This window comes from Coregonus clupeaformis, chromosome 11, assembly GCF_020615455.1.
Source record: "Coregonus clupeaformis isolate EN_2021a chromosome 11, ASM2061545v1, whole genome shotgun sequence".
NCBI lineage: Eukaryota > Metazoa > Chordata > Actinopteri > Salmoniformes > Salmonidae > Coregonus > Coregonus clupeaformis.
The window spans coordinates 43113390-43135073 of NC_059202.1; positions in this window are offsets into that span (position 1 = coordinate 43113390).

Here is a 21684-nt window from a genome sequence, read left to right on the forward strand (position 1 = left end):
AGGGTTTATGTCTCCTCCTGCTCGGTGTGCGCCCAGTGTAAGGCGCCTAGACATTTGCCCAGGGGAAAGTTACATCCCCTGCCCGTTCCACAACGACCATGGTCCCACCTCTCTGTGGATTTTGTGACCGACCTACCCCCCTCCCAGGGGAATACCACCATTTTGGTCGTTGTGGATCTGTTTTCCAAGGCCTGTCGTCTCCTCCCAATGCCGGGTCTCCCTACTGCCCTACAGACCGCTGAGGCCCTATTTACCCACGTGTTCCGGCACTATGGGGTCCCCGAGGATATTGTGTCTGACCGAGGTCCCCAGTTCACCTCCAGAGTCTGGGGGGCGTTCATGGAACGCTTGGGGGTCTCGGTGAGCCTTACCTCGGGGTACCACCCAGAGAGCAATGGGCAGGTTGAACGAGTCAACCAGGATGTGGGTAGGTTTCTGAGGTCCTATTGCCAGGGCCGGCCGGAGGAGTGGTCTAGGTATATCCCCTGGGCAGAGATGGCCCAGAACTCTCTCCGCCACTCCTCCACCAATTTAACACCTTTCCAGTGTGTTTTAGGGTATCAGCCGGTCCTGGCACCATGGCACGAGAGCCAGATTGAGGCCCCTGCGGTGGATGAGTGGATTCGGCGCTCGGAGGAGACGTGGGACGCTGCCCATGTCCATCTGCAGCGGGCCATCCGTCAACAAAAGGCGAGCGCCGATCGCCACCGCAGTGAGGGACCGGATATGCACCGGGAGATCGAGTCTGGCTCTCGACTCGAAACCTGCCCCTCCGCCTGCCCTGCCGGAAGCTGGGTCGGCGGTTTGTGGGGCCCTTTAAAGTCCTGAGAAGATTGAACGAGGTGTGTTACAGGTTACAACTGCCTATTGAGTACAAGAATATTAACCCCTCGTTCCATGTGTCTCTTCTCAGCCCGGTGGTAGCTGGCCCACTCCAAGAAGATGAGATAAGAGAGACCCCTCCGCCCCCTTTGGACATCGAGGGGGCCCCGGCGTACAGGGTCCGGACCATCTTGGACTCGAGGCGCCGGATGAGTGGTCTCCAGTATCTCGTGGAGTGGGAGGGGTACGGTCCGGAGGAACGGTGCTGGGTGCCTAGGAGGGACATCCTAGATCCATCCCTCCTGACTGAGTTCCACCGTGGGCATCCCACGCGCCCGGGTCCGCGTCCTCCTGGCCGTCCCCGAGGCCGGGGTCGGCGCACGGCTGGAGCCGCGCGTCAAGGGGGGGGTACTGTCACGGATTCTACTGAGGCTGCTCCTCCTCCTGGTTCGGGCAGGCTTCGGCGTTCGTCGTCCCCGGAGTACTAGCTGCCACCGTTGAATGTTTCTATGTTTGATTGCTTTTGTCTGTCTTTTACACCTGTGTCCATTTGTGTCTGATTACGTGTCCTATAAGTTGCCTGTTTTGTATTGGTTAGGTTGTGTGTTGTTTTTCGCCTGTCCGTAGTGCTGCGTGTTTTTGTATCTGTTTCGTTGTTTAGTGTAATACGCATAGTTTGCGTATTGCTCGCCTCTGTTTTGTTTTGAGGCCGTTTACTGTATCTTTGCCTAGTGGTTTCACAGTAAACTTTGTTGGACTAAGCTTCGGTGTTCTGCGCCTGACTCCCACACCACATACACCTCAGCCTTGACAATAATAAATTATCAACCCTGCAAGCAATACAATACTCTAATATTATGGTGGGAGATTATAATACTGTTTTAAATAGCTCAATGGACCGTAAAGGAAATCACACTACAAACAATCACCCTCATACTCTTAAGAAAATCATGAATATCATGGATACATTAGAACTAGTAGATATATGGAGGCTTAAATATCCTGACCTAGTGAGATATACATGGCGATCACTTCTTTCTTATGTCAATCTCGTTGGCACCAAAAGTTTAAAAAGTGTTGATAGGGGACAGAATGCGGTCGGACCATTAGATGATTGGCATAAACATTACTCTTACTGAATTTCCACATGGGCGAGGATATTGGACATTTAATCAAAGCCTATTGGATGATAACTTGTTTTTAACTAGGACAGAGGAATTTATAACTGTTTTTTTCTGACATAACATAGGTAGAGCAAATCCCCTTATTGTATGGGACACTTTTAAATGTGCCTTTAGAGGCTATGCAATTCAGCACTCATCTAAAAAACAAAAGCAATTTAGGTCAAAAGAGTCCATACTAACAAAATAAATAGAAAGTCTAACAGAACAGATAGATGGCAATAAAAACTGTAACATAGAGGCTCAGAATAAATTAGTGGAAAAACAAAAATAAATGGAGAAACTTATTCAAGAAAGATAAAGTGTAATATATTATAAAAATAAAGCAAACTGGATGGAATATTGGGAAAAATTCACCTAATTATTTTTTCATCATCAACATAGAAATGCTACCAAAAATAATTTACTGAAACTGGTTACAAATTACAGAGTCACCTATGATTCAATAAATAATATTTTGAAGGAGGAAGCAATGTCCTTTAAGCATATGTTTTCGTTTCAGTCGCCTCCATCTCCTGTAACTGAAGTTAATTGTAGGAATGTTTTTTTCTATTGATAATGTAAAATTAACAGACATACAGAAAGACTCATGTGAAGGTGAAATTACAGAGGAGGATCTTCTGGATGCTATTAAAGACTTTAAGTCTGGAAAAACTCTAGGGTTGGATGGCATACCAGTCGCGGTATACCAAACCTTTTTTGATATACTCAGAGGACCGTTATTAGCATGTTTTAACCACTCCTATGTAAATGATAGATTATCAGACATTCAAGAAGAAGGGCTGATTTCATTATTACTGAAACAGGATACAAGTGGGAAATATAAAGATCCAGTCCATTAAAATATTTGGAGGCCCCTTACAAATCAGTGTTGTGATGCAGAAATTCGAGCAAAATGTATAGCGCATAGAATTAATAAGATATTGTCAGACATTATTCATTCTAATCAGACAGGTTTTGTACATGGACGATACATTGGAGATAATATAAGGCAAGTACTGGAAACAATAGAACTCTATGAAAAATCTGGCAAACCAGGCCTGCTATTCATAGCAGACTTTGAAAAGGCATTTGATAAAGTACGACTGGAGTTTATATATAAATGCCTGGAGCGTTTCAATTTTGGAGAATATCTTATTAAATTGGATAAAATCATGTATTTTAACCCTAGGTGTAAAATAGTAAATAATTGCTATTTCTCCGAAAGTTTTAAACTGTCAAGAGGAGTGAAACAATATTGTCCACTATCGGCATATCTATTTATTATGGCCAAATGTTAGCTATTAAAATCAGATCCAACAATAATATCAAGGGATTAGAAATCCAGTTGTCATTGTACGCTGATGATTCATGTTTTCTTTTAAATCCACAACTTGAATTACTCCACAGCCTCATAGAGGATCTAGATACATTTTCTAACCTCTCTGGATTACAACCAAATTATGATAAATGTCATATATTACATATTCTATCACTAATAAATACAATTTTTACATTACCATGTAGTTTACCAATAAAATGGTCTGATGGTGATGTGGATATACTCGGAATACATATCCCAAATGAAATAAATGATCTCAGTCTAATATATTTTAATAGAGAGTTAGCAAAAATAGATAATATCTTGCTGAAAAAATGTTTAAAAAACGTATAATCTTCTTAAATTATATCATTGGTAGGACTGGTGGAGTTTTGTCGCACATGCAGCTAACAACAACATATAGAAATGTCTGCTCTACCCAAATGTACAACCAAATAATTGCAGCATTACCGCAAAAATGGAAGAGGAAAGAGGAAGGGGGAAAAAGTAAGGAACTTGTCTGTCTGCCCTGCATTAAAGAACATAATTGGTTTAAGAATATTGTGATAAATAAAAATGTATCCCAATTTCATTTAATGACCGAAGGATTGACAGCCGTCCCATATAGATTGCAAAATTGTTGGGAAGAGATTTTTTATGTACCGATTCCATGGCATAGTGTTTATGAACTGATATATAAAACGACGCCGGATTCAAAATTTAGAATTGGTCAATTTAAATAATTAAACTAAATTATTGCTACCTATAGAATGTTATTTATATGGGGGATACAATCTTCCAAGCTCTGCAGATTTTGCTGCGAAGAGACAGAATCATTAGATCATTTGTTTTGGTACTGTCCATTTGTAGCTTTTTTTTTGGACACAGGTCCAGGAATTGCTGAAGGATTGCAATATTTACCTGGAGCTAACCCTGCAGATAGCACTACTGAATGATTTGAAAAGTCATAGTCAATCAATCAATAATATAATAACACTTTTAGCAAAAAAAATTATTTTCAATTTACAATCTGTAGAAACAATGAGAATAGAAGGGTTCAGAACTTTTGTGAAAATCACAGTACAGTTGAAAAATATATTGCAAATAGAAATCCATTATGGATGGTGTTAAGAGATAGATGGGAGGTGTTGAATGGAGCTGAAGGATGGGACTAATAACAACTAAAACAACTAATAACAACAAGATAACTAATGTAAAGCGTACTGTGTCCATAATAAGTATATAGGTTCTAGGTTGAGAGCTTTTGTGAAAGAGCACAGGTAGAAAGATGTGGCATATAGAAGCAAACCGGATGGACATCATGAAAATGATCAGAGAGGTTGAGGGTAGAGGAAGTTCAGGAGTAAAAACAAACAAAATAGAATTATTGTAAAATTGACTGTGTCCATAAAATGTATATAGTATGTATAAGCTGGAAGTAGAGGCCTAAGCGTTGTTGTTCACTAGTTTACTCCAATTAGGGAAGGGGTGGTGGGGTTGGAAAGTAATAAAGGGAAATATATATTTTTAAAGGAAATGTATATATGTATGTATTTGTATATTTGTGGAGAGTTGATGTCAGAAGTTTACATACACTCATTTAAACTTGTTAACAAACTATAGTTTTGACAATGTCACGATCGTCGAAAGGAGTGGACCAATGCGCAGCGTGGAATGCAAACATCTTTTATTATTATTCACCACACGAACGAAAACAACAAAACGATATGTGAAGTCCAACACGGAACAAGATCCCACAAAATACCAAATGCACACAAGGCTGCCTAAGTATGGTTCCCAATCAGAGACAACAAGCAACAGCTGATTCTCGTTGCCTCTGATTGAGAACCACCCCGGCCAACATAGAAACACAATGAACTAGATCCTGAACATAGAAACACAAAACATAGACTCTACACACCCTGGCTCAACATAACAGAGTCCCCAGAGCCAGGGCGTGACAGTACCCACCCCCAAAGGCGCGGACAGCGACCGCGCCAAACATAAACCGAACAGGGGAGGGCCTGGTTGGGCATTCCTCCTCGGAGGCGGATCCGGCTCTGGGCGTGACCACCACCCTCTAATAACCCCCCCGTAGTGCCCCTGGTCTGGTCTGGCCCCGCTGGCTGGAGCTGGACTGGACATCGGTGGAGCGGATTGCTTAGGCTCCGGTGTGGAGCAGCTGACCGGTACCTGACCAGGCACCGGTGAAATGGGCACGGGCTGTGCCGGACTGAGGACGCGCACCACAGGCTTGGTGCGGGGAGCAGGAATGGGCCGGACCGGGCTGTCGACGCGCACCCCTGGCTTGGTGCGGGGCGCAGGAACGGGCCGGACCGGGCTGACGATGTGCACCACAGGCTTGGTGCGGGGAGCAGGAATGGGCCGGACCGGGCTGAAGACGCTCACCCCTGGCTTTGTGCGGGGAGCAGGAACGGCCCGGACCGGGCTGACGATGCGCACCATAGGCTTGGTGCGGGGAGCAGGAACAGGCCGGGCCGGGCTGGCGACGCGCACCATAGGCTTGGTGCGGGGAGCAGGAACAGGCTGGGCCGGGCTGGCGACGCGCACCATTGGCTTGGTGCGTGGAGCAGGAACAGGCCGGGCCGGGCTGGCGACGCGCACCATAGGCTTGGTGCGAGGGGCAGGAACAGGCCGGACCGGGCTGGCGACGCGCACCATTGCCTTGGTGCGAGGGGCAGGAATAGGCCGGACCGGGCTGTGGAGACGGACTGGAGGTCTGGAGCGAAGAGCTGACACAACCCGTCCTGGCTGAATGCCTATCTTAACACACTCTGTGTGAGGCATCAGCACAGGACGTACAGGGCTGTGTACACGTACTGGCACAACAGCACGTGACACTGGCGCAGGATATCCGGGACCGAGGAGGGGTACTGGAGGCCACGAGCGTTGAGCCGGCACACTCCGTCCTGGCTGCATGCCCACCTTAGCACGACACGACACGTGCGTGGTGTTCGCACAGGACGTACCGGACTGTGCCGGACCACTCGCGGCACAGTACGCAGCTCCGCATATCTCGGAACCTGCCCAGTCTCACGCTGCCTAGCCCGAGTACGGGGAGTTGGCTCTGCTCTACCTCTAGGCTCCGCCAACCTCCCTTCCGGCCCCCCAAACCCGGTGACCTCCTCTCCTAATCCCCAAACTCGCCCTGTAGCTGCCTCCAGCAGCCACCGTCGTCCATGCCGTGTGCCCCCCCCCCTAAAAATTTATTGGGGTTGCCTCTTGCGTATCCGACGTCGGCCCGGTTGGCGCCGCTGCTCCTCTCTATGGCGCGCCTCCACCGTCTCCTCCCACGGACGGCGATCCATACCGGCCTGGATCTCCTTCCAAGTCCAGGACCCTTTCCCGTCCAATATCTCCTCCCAAGTCCAGGCTGTCTGCTCCTGGACACGCTGCTTGGTCCTGTTATGGTGGGATCTTCTGTCACGATCGTCGAAAGGAGTGGACCAATGCGCAGCGTGGAATGCGAACATCTTTTATTATTATTCACCACACGAACGAAAACAACAAAACGATACGTGAAGTCCTTGGGTACATACACAAACCAACACGGAACAAGATCCCACAAAATACCAAATGCACACAAGGCTGCCTAAGTATGGTTCCCAATCAGAGACAACAAGCAACAGCTGATTCTCGTTGCCTCTGATTGAGAATACACAATGAACTAGATCCTGAACATAGAAACACAAAACATAGACTCTACACACCCTGGCTCAACATAACATAGTCCCCAGAGCCAGGGCATGACAGACAAGTGCTTTGTGCATGAAACAAGTAATTTTTCCAACAATTGTTTACAGACAGATTATTTCACTTATAAGTCACTGTATCACAATTTCAGTGGGTCAGAAGTTTACATACACTAAGTTCACTGTGCCTTTAAACAGCTTGAAAAATTCCAGAAAATGATGTCATGGCTTTAGAAGCTTCTGATAGGCTAATTGACATCATTTGAGTCAATTGTAGGTGAACCTGTGGATGTATTTCAAGGCCTACCTTCAAACTCAGAGCCTCTTTGCTTGACATAATGGGAAAATCAAAAGAAATCAGCCAAGACCTCGAAAAAAAATTGTTGACCTCCAAGTGGCCATCACAAAGGTCAGGGCTTTGGTGGCACGAAGGGACATTACACTCTGGTGGCACGAAGGGACATTACACCGCACAATGTCGTCAGTGTTCTTTTGGGTCTGGAGGCGGCAGGTAGGGCACTCTCGCATCACCCCAGGTATCGAACACCCACACTTGTTCAGAGCCCTCTGCTGCGCACTGTACCCTACCCATTCCACTTTCCTGATCACATTGTAGTTCCCCAGTGTAAGGCGCTAGTCGATTCAGGCGCAGCTGGGAACTTTATGGACAGGGCATTCTCACACAGTCTAGGCATTTCATTGGTTCCCCTATCCACTCCACTCCCCATCAGAGCACTTGACAGTTGACCATTATGGTCCGGGTTTGTTAGGGAAGTTACCGCACCAATCACCATGGTTACCCACAAAACTCATTGCGAGCAAGTCACGTTTTTTATCATTGAGTCTCCTGCTTTCCCTGTGGTACTAGGTATCCCTTGATTAGCACTCCACAACCCCACATTCTCATGGCCGCAGAGGTGCTCACCGGGTGATTGCGAGAGTGTCAGGGTAGGTGTCTCAGTATTTCCATTGGTGCAACCACGGTGGAAAAGTCCAGACAGTACCTCCACCGTGCGCATTCACCCCGAATACTTTGATTTGGCCCACCCCGATCCATCACTACCATTCGTAGTGAAGCGGGATGCATCCGAGATAGGGATAGGCGCTGTCCTATCTCAACGCTCGGGCACAAGACCCAAGCTCCGCCCCTGTGCCTTCTTCTCTAAGAACCTCAGCCCGGCGGAGCAGAACTATGATGTTGTTGATCAGGAGCTGTTGGCTGTTGTCCGAGCCCTGACCGTGTGAGGCATTGGCTCGAAGGGGCGAAACACCCTTTCCTCATCTGGACGGACCACCGTATCCTGGAGTACATCGGGGCAGCGAGGAGGCTGAATCCTCGCCAGGCCAGGTGGGCCCTATTCTTCACCCGGTTTGATTTCACACTATCATATATCCCGGGAACAAAGAACATGAAGGCAGACGCATTGTCATGGCTGTATGACACAGAGGAGAGGCCCAGAGACAATACCCCCATACTCCCGGCCTCCTGCATTGTGGCGCCGGTAGTATGGGCAATGGATGTGGATATAGAGCAGGCATTACGCACAGAGCCATCTCCACCTCAGTGTGCAGCTGGGCTGCATTACGTGCCTGCTCTTATCCGTGACCGTCTGATCTACTGGGCACACACGTCACCCTCCTCTAGTCATCCAGGTATCGGTCGTACAGTGCGCTGCTTGACCAAAAAGTACTGGTGGCCTACCTTGGCTAAGGACATGAGGGTGTATGTCTCCTCCTGATAGGTGTGCGCCCAGAGTAAGGCACCTAGGAACCTCCCAGCAGTTAAGTTACAACCTTTACCAGTTCCACAACGACCATGGTCTCACCTGAGTGTTGATTTCCTTACCGATCTTCTCCTCTCCCAAGGTAACACCACCATCCTGGTCATTGTCGACCGCATTTCCAAGGCCTGCCGCCTCCTTCCTCTGCCCGGTCTCCCCACGGCCCTGCAAACTGCGGAGGCCCTATTTACACATGTCTTCCGGCACTACGGGGTACCAGAGGATATAGTGTCTGACCAGGGTCACTTGTTCACATTCAAGGTCTGGAAGGCGTTCATGGAACGTCTGGGGTTCTCGGTCAGCCTGACCTCTGGTTTCCACCCCGAGTCTAATGGGCAGGTGGAACGGGTAAATCAGGATGTGGGTAGGTTCCTGTGGTCCTACGGCCAGGACCGGCCAGGGGAGTGGTCAGTTTTCTTGCCATGGGCTGAATATGCCCAGAACTCTCTTCGTCACTCCTCCACTAACCTAACGCCATTCCAATGTGTTTTAGGTTAGCAACCAGTTCTGGCACCATGACACCAGAACCAGACCGAGGCTCCTGCAGTGGATGACTGGTTTCAGCGCGCAGAGGAGATGTGGGACGCTGCCCATGGCCACTGCCAAAGCGCTGTGCGTCGTCAAAAGGCCAACGCTGAGCGTCACCGCGGTGAGGCCCCGGTCTTCGTACCGGGAGATTGTGGTGGCTGGTCCGCTCCAGGAGTCTGAGTTGTGGAAGGTCCCTCCACCTCCTCTGGACATCGAGGGGGCCCCGGCGTACTCTGTCCGTTCCATCCTAGATTCGAGGCGTCAGGTGGGGGGCCTTCAGTACCTCGTGGAGTGGGAGGGGTACGGTCCGGAGGAACGGTGCTGGGTCCCGTTGAGGGATATCCTTGATCCCTCCTTGTTGCGGGATTTCCACCGTCGCCATCCGGCTCGCCCTGCTCTGCATCTTCCTGGCCGTCCCCGAGGCCTGCTGGAGCTGCGCGTCAAGGGGGGAGGTACTGTCACGACTGCCTCCACTCCTTGTTCGGGCAGGCGTCAGCGTTTGTCGTCACCGGCCTTCTAGTCACTGCCGCTCCGTATCTCATCATTCCATTTGTCTTGTCTTGTCAATTACACACACCTGGTTCATATTACCCTCATGAGTGTGTGTTTAAGTGTTCCCTCTGCCCCTCTTGTCCTTGTGGGTGATTGTGAGGATTAGTAGCTCAGTTGAGCTCAGTATTTTGTATTGCCGGAATATTTTCCCCATGTGCATGTTTGTTCCAGTACGCCTGTTTTGCGAAATGGACTTGATATGCTGGATTACGGAATCAACTCTGTATACTGTGATTTACCCTCCTGCGCCTGACTCCTTCAAATTACACATCACAATTATAAGTTAAATAGTCTGTCTGTAAACAATTGTTGGAAAAATGTCTTGTGTCAAGCACAAAGTAGATGTCCTAACCGACTTACCAAAACTATAGTTTGTTAACAAGAAATCTGTGGAGTGGTTGAAAAAACGAGTTTTAATGACTCCAACTGTGTATATACAGTACACTGTGTGCAGCTCACCGTGCACTAACATAAAGAACATGAGCACATTACTGCTGCTAAGCTTCCCAGTAAAGCAATAAAAACAATTAAGCATTCCAGAAGAAGTGGTCAAAATAACCCACGCTAACATATGTAGCTTAAGAAACAAGGTTCATGAAATCAATAATTTGCTAGTAACAGATGACATTCATATTCTTACTATCTCTGAAACTCACTTAGATAATACCTTTGATGATACAGTGGTAGCAATACAAGGTTATAACATTTACAGAAAGGATAGAAACGCCAATGGTGGAGGTGTTGCTCTTTATATTCAGAACCACATTCCTGTGACGATTAGAGAGGATCTCATGTTACATACTGTTGAAGTAATATGGCTACAGGTTCATCTGCCTCACCTAAAGCCCATTCTGGTGAGAAGCTGCTATAGACTACCAAGTGCTAACAGTCAGTATCTGGAAAACATGTGTGAAATGCTTCATAATGTATGTGATATCAATAGAGAGGTATACTTTCTGGGTGATTTAAATATTGACTCGCTTTCATCAGGTTGCCCACTCAAGAGAAAGCTTCAAACTGTAACCAGTGCCTGCAACCAAGTATAGGTTATCTCTCAACCTACCAGGGTAGTTAAAAACAGTACAGGAATTAAATCATCAACATGTATTGATCATATCTTTACTAATGCTGCAGATATTAGTTTGAAAGCAGTATCCAAATCCATTGGATGTAGTGATCACAATAGAGTAGCCATATCTAGGAAAACCAGAGTTCCAAAGGCTGGGCCTAATATTGTGTTTAAGAGGTGATACAACAAGTTTTGTAGCGATTCCTATGTTGTTGATGTAAAGAATATTTGTTGGTCCGTGGTGTGTAATGAGGAGCAAACAGACACTGCATTTGACACATTTATGAAATTGCTAATTCGAGTTACTAATAAGCATGACCCCATTAAGAAAATGACTGTAAAACTGTTAAATCCCCTTGGATTGATGATGAATTGAAAAATGGTATGTTTGAGAGGGATGAGGCAAAAAGTATGCAAATTGAGAAATCATGTGACTAAACTGAATATAAATAAGAAGAAACCACACTATGAAACAAAGACAAATGACATAAAGAATGATAGTAAAAAGCTTTGGAGCACCTTAAATAACATTTTAGGAAAAAAGGCAAACTCAGCTACATCACTCAAATGGCTCATTCATCACAAAACCAACTGATGTTGCCAACTACTTTAATTATTTTTTCATTGGCAAGATTAGCAAACATAGGCATGACAAGCCAGAAACAATTGCTGACATTACACATCCAAGTATGTCTGACCAAATTATGAAAGACAATAATTGTAACTTTGAATTCCGTAAAGTGAGTGTGGAAGAGGTGAAAAAATGTATGTTGTCTATCAACAATGACAAGCCACCGGGGTCTGACAACTTGGATGGAAAATTACTGAGGATAATAGCGGACAATATTGCCGCTCCTATTTGCCATCTTTTCAATTTAAGCCTACTAGAATGTGTGTGCCCCCAGGCTTGGAGGGAAGCAAAAGTCATTCCACTCCCTAAGAATAGTAAAGTCCCCTTTACTGGCTCAAATAGATGACCAATTAGCCTGTTACGAACCCTTAATAAACTATTGGAAAAAATGGTGTTTGACCAGATACAATGCTATTTTACAGTAAACAAATTGACAACAAACTTTCAGCATGCTTATAGAGAAGGACATTCAACAAGCACAGCACTTACACAAATGGCTGATGATTGGATGAGAGAAATTGATGATAAAAATATTGTGGGGGCTGTTTAGTTAGACTTCAGCGTGGCTTTTGACATTATTAATCATAGTCTGCTGCTGGAAAAACGTATGTGTTATGGCTTTTCTCCACCTGCTATATTGTGGATACAGAGTTATGTGTCTAACAGAACACAGAGGGTGTTCTTTAATGGAAGCTCCTCCAACAAAATCCAGGTAGAATCAGGAATTCCCCAGGGCAGCTGTCTAAGCCCCTTACTTTTTACAATCTTTACTAATGACATGCCACTGGCTTTGAGTAAAGCCAGAGTGTCTATGTCTGTGGATGACTCAACACTATACATGTCAGCTACTACAGCGACTGAAATGACTGCAACACTTAACAAAGAGTGGGTGGCAAGGAATAAGTTAGTCCTAAAAAGAAAAAGAAAACTAAAAGCATTTTCTTTGGGACATATCATTCACTAAAAATTTAGCAAGTTCAGGTGACTAAACTGCTTGGAGAACCCTGGATTGTAAACTGTCATGGTCAAAACATATTGACACAACAGTAGCTAAGATGGGGAGAAGTATGTCCATATTAAAGCGCTGCTCTAACTTCTTAACAGCACAATCAACAAGGCAGGTCCTACAGGCCATAGTTTTGTCACACCTGGACTACTGCTCAGTCGTGTGGTCAGGTGCCACAAAAAAGGACTTAGGAAAATTGCAATTGGCTCAGAATAGGGCAGCACGGCTGGCCTTTGGATGTACACAGAGAGCTAATATTGATAATATGCATGTCAATCTCTCCTGGCTCAAAGTGGAGGAGAGATTGACTTCATCACAACATCACAACTCAGACACCCATGCATACCCCACAAGACATGTCACCAGAGGTCTCTTCACAGTCCCGAACAGATTATGGGAGGCGCACAGTACTACATAGAGCCATGACTACATGGAACTCTATTCCACAACAAGTAACTTATGCAAGCAGTAAAATTTGATTTAAAAAACAGATATAAAAAACACCTTATGGAACAGCAGGGAATGTGAAGCAACACAAACATAGGCACGGACACATGCATACACACACACGATAACATACGAACTATACACACACGTACACATGGATTTTTTACTGTAGATATGTGGTAGTGGTGGAGTAGGGGCCTGAGGGCACACAGTGTGTTGTGAAATCTGTGAATGTATTGTAATGTTTTAAAAATTGTATGAACTGCCTTAATTTTGCTGGACCCCAGGAAGAGTAGCTGCTGCCTCCATAATAAATACAAATACACTGAACCAGGTTTTCCTTAGTCTTTGTCGATAACAAGCATACTCATAACATGATGCAGTCACCACCATGCTTGAAAATATGAAGAGGGGTACTCAGTTATGTGTTGTGTTGTTATTGCCCCCAAACATAACAATTTGTATTCAGGACAAAAAGTTCATTTCTTTGCCAGATTTTTTTGCAGTATTACTTAAGTGCCTTGTTGCAAACAGGATGCATGTTTTGGAATATCTTTATTCTGTACAGGCTTCCTTCTTTTCACTCTGTAATTTACGTTGGTATTGTGGATTAAGTACAATGTTGTTGATCCATCCTCAGTTCTCATATACCACAACCATTAAACTCTATAACTGTTTTAATATCACCATTTGGCCTCATGGTGAAATCCCTGAGCAGTTTCCTTCCTCAACGGCAACTGAGTTTGGAATGATGCCTGTATCTTTGTGGTGACTGGGTGTATTGATACACCATCCAAAGCCTAATTAATAACCACCATGGTCAAAGGGATATTCAGTGTCTGCTTTTTAAAATGTACTGTTCACATCTACCAATCGGTGCCCTTCTTTGTGAGGCATTGGAAAACTTCTGTGGTCTTTGTGGTTGAAACTGTGCTTGAAATTCACTACTCAATTGAGGGACCTTACAGATAATCGTATGTGTGGGGTATAGAGATGTGGTAGTCTTTCAAAAATCATGTTAACCACAATTATTGGACACGGAATGAGTCCATGCAACTTATTATGCCATTTGTTAAGCACATTTTTACTCTTGAAGGGGTTGAATACTTAATGACTCAAGACATCTCAGCTTTTCATTTTTTATTAATTTGTAAACATTTCTAAAAACATAATTCCACTTTGACATTATGGGGTATTGTGTGTAGGCGAGTGACAGTACATCTCAATTTAATCCGTTTTAAATTCAGGCTATAACACAACAAAATGTGGAAAAAGTCAAGGGGTGTGAATACTTTCTGAAGGCAGTTCTTCATGAATCAAAGGATGTCATTAATTTAAAAGTTCCAAAAATTGAGTTAGAAATCCCAGATTGCCCCTTTAATGTCCTATTTCAGATTGTTTCAAAGAAGCGTCTGTGGACCTGATTTTAGAAGTTAAACTCCCAGTAAACTCGGTGAAGAAGCCTGACCATTTTTTTAAATAATTGAGGGAGCTGCGCTAACAAGGCCTATACATTTGAATGATGTCGAGGTTGTAAAAATTGTGTTTATTATATGATCTGGCAGAGAGACTTTAGTTTTTTGTGTATGGGAATGCATTGAGTAATGTATGCACACATGACTGTAAGTCGCTTTGGATAAAAGTGTCTGCTAAATGGCATATTATTATTATTATTATTACTTTGCAGCACATTATATATATATATATATATTTAAATGTATGGGTTGAATAAGTGGCAAGGCCAGCCAAAAGTAGCATTAACCATTAGCTGGGGCTACTTATGTCTTATTATTCCTGTGGGAAAGGTCTAAGTCACATTATAAATGAGCTTTTATATATTGTTTTGAAAAAAAAAGGCTGTGACGTCTACTCCCACTCCTCCTCTCTGGCGCTCGTTGTCACCTGCCACTATCGTTACGCACACCTGTGCTTCATGAGACTCACCTGGACTCCATCACCTTCCTGATTACCTCCCCTATCTCTGTCACCCCCTCTGGTTCCTTCCCGGGGCGTTATTGACTCTGTGTTTGTGTTTCATGTCTGTACGCTACTTGTGTTTCTTGTTTTGTTTCATTTATTATTAAATTCACTCCCTGTATTTGCTTCCCGACTCCCAGTGTACACTTTACAAATGCCATATATTATTCAGAAACATATGGCACATATGGAAGATATATAGGAGGAGGGATTTACCTCAGTGACCCCATAGAAAACAATTGCAATAAGTGAAGAGGAAATGTGAGAAAGGATAATAGAAAAGGAGTGAGTTGATTTATGGACCGAGAGAGATTTGTTTGTACAGCACTGTCACGAACGTTGAGAGACAGGTCAGACCAAGGTGCAGCGTGGTATGCGAACATGTTTTTTAAACTGGATACACACTGTCAACACAACAAAAGGCAATGAAACGTGACGTCGGAAGGCTATACACTAACAAGCCAAACACACCGAAACACAAACAAGATCCCACAATCCAGGCAGGAAAACTGCCTGCCTAAGTATGATCCCCAATCAGAGACAACGAGCGACCGCTGCCTCTGATTGGGAACCACACCCGACCAAACATAGAAATACAAACATAGAGTTTCACACCCTGACCAAACTACCTAGAGAATAACAGTCTCTCCAGGTCAGGGCGTGACAAGCACGTTCTAACCCACACAATGATGTAAAGGATAAATCATTACTTGTGAACCATGGTAATATATAGGCTATAGTTCAATTCTAATTAAATTCATATTATGAACCATGATAAAAGCCCAGACAATTATTTAAAGACTAAGGAATTGCTTAGGATGTGAACCATGATATTTTATAGTTACCAGAACTATTAGCTATAGTTTAATGCTAATTTAATGAATATGGCAAACCATGAAAAAAAAATACAAAATGGTGTACCACAGACCGTAGTTCATTATTTATTTGGTCTGGCAGCCATTTTTGTTTTCACAGAGAGAACATCTTTATTGATAAAGCTACCACTGTTCCCTGTGGCTGTTTTGCTCCTCGCTCTTTGTTTTGTTTGCCCATCTCTAGTTGGATTCCTCCATTTTCCCCCACTTATGCAACATCACAAAACACATATTTTTTCCAAGGATAGGTTCTCTCTTGGTATTTTTTCTCATTAAAAAAACATTTAAAGTACAAAACACCCCATGTGCCAATTAAAACATTGATGAAGACAGATTCACTAAAAGATAAAGCGTCACTGAATGTTTTCATGTTTTGTTTGTTGTACAGCTCAAATATTTTATCTGATTTTGCTACTTCAATACTTCTGAAATTGACCATAACACTGGTGTGTATAACCAGGGAATACAGTATGCTTTTAGAGAACTGCTGTAAGTCACTTAAAAAGAGAGTGCTCTTTGAAACCAATGGTCCAAATGACCACTACACTGTGATGTCAAAGACTCAACCTTTCGGTGTGATACTCTGCTATGCGTCACTGGGATTTTAAAATAATATGTTCTACAGTGAAAAGCTGAAAATAGGCTAAGTACATTCCTGAAAAGAGCTTATAGAATGAAGTGTACTGAACACTGAGCATCTCGGTCAGGTCAAACCTCCTTTTTTTATGGAGAGGACTGGAGCTAGGTATATCACTCTGACCCTGTATGACACACACACACAAAACACACACATACTCATGCAAGCACACACACACACACACACGCAAATATGCATTCAGACAAGCACGCACACAGACAAGCAAGCACACGCAAATGCGCCCACAGACAAGCATGCACACAGACAAGCACACACACACACACACAAACACGAACACATACACACACAAAACACACACAAACACTTGAGATTTCACCTCGTCTATCACACACTTAGATTAGAGGACAGGTGTTACTGGAGCCCCTGGTGTCTCAGAGAGAGGGTGGAGAGAGAGACTATGTGTACACATGTGTGTGCTCGTGTGTGTGAATGTGTGTGTGTGTGTAAGAGTGTGCGAGTGTGTGCGTTCAGCGTAACAGGTGCCAAGCAGCACAGTCCCTGGTAGAGTGAGAGGAGACACAGGTACAGTTTGTTCTGATCGAGCCAGAGAGATGGACAGTAAAACACTATTCTTCAGGATGTGTGTGAACTGCATTGAGTATTGTCTATGGAACTTAGGGGTATGGGTGCCTGCAGCAGCTTGAAGAGGGCCTATTGATTGTTGAAAAGTTTTAGGAATGCTTCTAGAACACCCACAAAACTGTCCTAATGAGAAGGAGCTGATGAGACTTTTACTACAGAGAAAACTATGAGGCAAAAAGCAGATTCGTAATCTTTTGTCTGTGAAGACTGTTTGTTCCAAAATGTTTTCCCTCCTGCAGTTATGAAAACATTGCTGGACTGATTTCTGGTAAGGAACACTCTCCGAAAATGGGATAAACAGACATTAGCAAAACGTTACGCAACAAACCAAACCTTCTAGAAACCAAACAGAGTGAGCTGGGAGAGCTGGCATATTAGGTGCACTAGTGTGTCTGGGGAGCGTCTCAATGTTTCAGCCAACCCAGAGACAACAGGCTAACTCTAATAACATGGCTGCCTATGGTAAACCCTCGCTAATCATAATAACATGGCTAAACACGGTAAAGCTTCTCTCCACAACCACAATTACCAGCCTGGCGCACGGCATATGCACACTGTCTGTCTGATGACCAAGCCACAGGAGCAGATAATGCCTGTATACCTGTTAGAAGCAGGTTTCACAAACACACACACACACAAATTTACCCTCCCTAGAGTGCTATCAGGTTACAGCTATTCCACTGGGGGTTTTGGTTCACCAAAACAGGAAGCTAAAAAGTGGTCATCTTTAGTATCATGCAGTGCGGTGAGCTGATTGGCTAGTTTGATGCTCTAATGTGGGCGTCATTCTTGGCCTGACGTTATTTGTAATATGACCAGTGGTTATCCTTGACAATGTACAGTATGTTAACGTGAATCTCTGAGGACATAAGCTGAGGGGCTATGTCCCAATTATCTCTCCTTTCTCCCAAAGTGTGCACTTGTTCACTTCCTTTAACTGATTTGAAAGAAAATATAATACATTTGGTGGAAACTCCTACTAACCCATGCCTCCACTAATCCAATTTGTGGGTAGTATTGAACAAGTGCTCACTTCAGGAGAAAGGAGATAATATTGGGACACACACATGATCTGTCATGTTCACCACATTGAGGCTGCAATTCAAAACCACAGGCACTTTTCAGTGAACCCCTTTTTACAGGACAACCCTTATCCTCTGTAGCGTTATACGGAAACCTTATCCCCTGTAACATTATATTAGCTGGTTGAATATTAACCAGAGCTATCCTTATTTGCATGTTTGCCCTATTTGTTTTTGCTCCACGTATATCAAATCAAATCAAATTGTATTTGTCACATGCGCCGAACACAACAGGTGTAGACCTTACCGTGAAATGCTTACTTACAAGCCCTTAACCAACAATGCAGTTCAATAAATAATCCCACCTTTGGATGGTGCGCTGTATAAGTATTTACTCATTGGCTAGGTCCCAAATGGCACCCTATTCCCTATATAGGACTCCACCCAAACCATCTAGGAGCCTGGACTGTATCCTCACATTTCAAAGCTGCGTTAAGATATTAACTCAGAGACAGACCAAGCTCCAGCTAATACCTCCCATCCTTTCTAAGTGTTAACATCGTACTGTTGTCTATACTGCCAGGGGTGTTGTCATTTGTAATGTTGTACCCATTCGTTTGAGCTCCAATCTTAGATCTGCTATTGTTAGCTCAAAAGAGTAGCCCACTGTGGTCTGCTCACCCAGTGCTTTAGTTCAAATGTGAATTCCATGAACTTGAATACCCCCTCGGTTTTCAAATCACGTAGAGGGCTTGGGCTGTTGCACGATAGCAACCAAAGCCCATGTAAGTCAGTTTATAATGTTCCATCATTGGTTACTCTGAGAGTTCCTTATATTGACATTGGCTGTGGCCTGAGGCTTTATGGTGCTAACCTTGGAAAAGTAATTCCAATTTCTACTCTTTCCTTTATTACTGATAGGGATAGACCAAATGGTGCAGTTCTATGCAATCTTATAGTCATACCAACTATATCAATATCAACCATCAGACAGAGTCTGCAACTGCCTATTGGACAAAACTTGTTTGAGCTTGAGTTTTAAAATTGTAAAGGACTTGGGTTGATGCATCTGAACATTAGGAGTTTACTCCCTAAACTGGACATTCTGATTTTGACTGAAACTTGGATCTCTTGGGACATTCCTGACACTGATATTAATATTGTGGGTTATAATGTGTTCAGGGCTGATGGACAAGGTAGAGGTGGTGGAGTGGTCATTGTAATTATTTGTTCCCCCTCTAAATCAGAAGTTATTATCCTGGGTGACCTAAATTATGATTGGGAAATGCAGGCTTCAGACAATCTAATAGACGTGTAAGGATCTAAACCTAACCCAGCTGGTAACTAAGCCTACACGGCCCAACCCTGAAGATCAACTCTGATTTATCTTATTTTAATGAATACACCAGAAAAATATGTTTCTACTAGTGTCTTCGCCCAAGGCATTAGTGAGCATTGCCCAGTTGTTTGTGTTAGAGATGTGAGAATACAAAAATCTAAGCCTTGTGTCATCACAAGGAGGAACTTTACAAACTTCAGCGAACAGGCTTTTCTACATGATCATTATTTTAGCAACCTTGATTGTATTTCAGCTATCCCTGAACCTGATTTAGCTGTGGATAATCATAATCCTTCAAAACATTAAGGGTTAAAGGTAGATCGAATGCCTGGTACACTCCGGAATTAGCAGAAGTAATTCATAAAGAGATGATGCTTGGGTCAAGGCCAGGAACACAGGCTTAGGCCCGGTTTGGCAAGTTTTTAAACAACTGAGGAATCATTTTTGAAGACAAATCAGAAACACTCTTTCAGATTGTAATGGGAACCCAGCTAAATTCTGGAAAACTGTCAAATCCCTGAAGGGTTCTACTTCCTCCTCTCTGCCAAAACAAATTAATTCAGACACTGGCCTCATTACGGAAACAATTGACAAAATTGACGCATTTTATCAACATTTGATTTCAGTGGGCTATCTCTTTGAAATAACTTCCAAGCCTATTAACAATGATTTTGGGCTGGATGCTGATAGGGGAAACCTACTTAATAATCAAATAAATGATAGTCAAAGGTTTTCGTTTAGGCTATTCACAGAAAAATAAGTCATGGATGCTTTGCTAGCAATAGACAACAGGAAATATTCCAAAATATGGAAATCAGTCTTGTGCTGCCACTCCATAAGGGTGGGGATAATAGTGATCTTAATAATTATCGCCCCATTTCAAAGCATCCTTGTCTAGTTAAGATTCTTGAATCCTTGGTAAGTGCAAAACTTTTCTATTTTTTTATCTGAGAAATGTATTTTGAATGTAAACCAATCAGGGTTTAGGCCTGGGCATTGCACGATTGATATGACGTGTTTTATACAGGATTTGTTCATGCGTTTGATATTACGTGCTACATAGGATTTTGAGAATGAGGACATTCCATTTATTACTGTCACTGGTGGGTGCCAGAAGGTCTGCGTGCCAAGAAGGCTGGGGGGCCGGCAAAATTAAGGCAGTTATACAATTTCAAAAACATTACAATACATTCATTACAGAATTCACAGCACACTAAGTGTGTGCCCTCAGGCCCATACTCCACTATCACATTTCTACAACACAAAATCCATGTGTACGTGTGTATATTGCGTATGTTATCATGTGTGTGTATGCATGTGTCTGTGTTTCTTCACAGTCCCTGCTGTTCCAGAAGGTGTATTTGTATCTGTTTTTTAAATCTGATTCTATTGTTTGCATCAGTCACCTGATGTGTAATAGAGTTCCATGTAGTCATGGATCTATGAAGTCTAACAAAACAGCCCCCACAACCTTTTTCTCATAAATTTCTCTCAGCCAATCATCAGTAATTTGTGTAAATGCTGTGCTTGTTGATTGTCCTTCCCTATAAGCGTACTGAAAACCATTTTTTCCCTAAACTTAGCTAAGGGTTGTTAACAGGCTGATTGGTCAGCATTTGAGCCAGTAAAGGGGGCTTTACTATTCTTAGGTAACGGAATGACTTTTGCTTTCCTCCAGGCATGAGGGCACACACTTTCTAGTAGGCTTAAATTGAAGATATGGCAAATGGGAGTGGCAATATCATCCGCTTTTATCCAAGTTGTCAGACTCCGGTGGCTTGTCATTGTTAATAGACAACAATAATTTTTCACCTGTTCCACACTCACTTTACGGAATCCAAAATGACAATTATTGTATTTCATGACTTCGTCAGATATACTTGGATGTGTAGTGTCAGCAATTGTCAGAGTTTGTTGCTGGCATGTCATGCCTAAGTTTGCTAATCTTGCCAATGAAAAAATCATTCAAGTAGGCAATATCAGTCCGTTTTCTAATGAATGAGCCATCTTATTCAATGAATGATGGAGCTGACTTTGCCTTTTTTTCCCAAAAGTTCATTGAAGGTGCTCCAAAGCTTTTTACTATCATTCTTTATGTCATTCATCTTTGTTTCATAGTGTAGTTTCTTCTTCTTTTTATTCAGTTTAGTCATATGATTTCTCCATTTGCAGTACGTTTGCCAATTGGTTGTGCAGCCAGA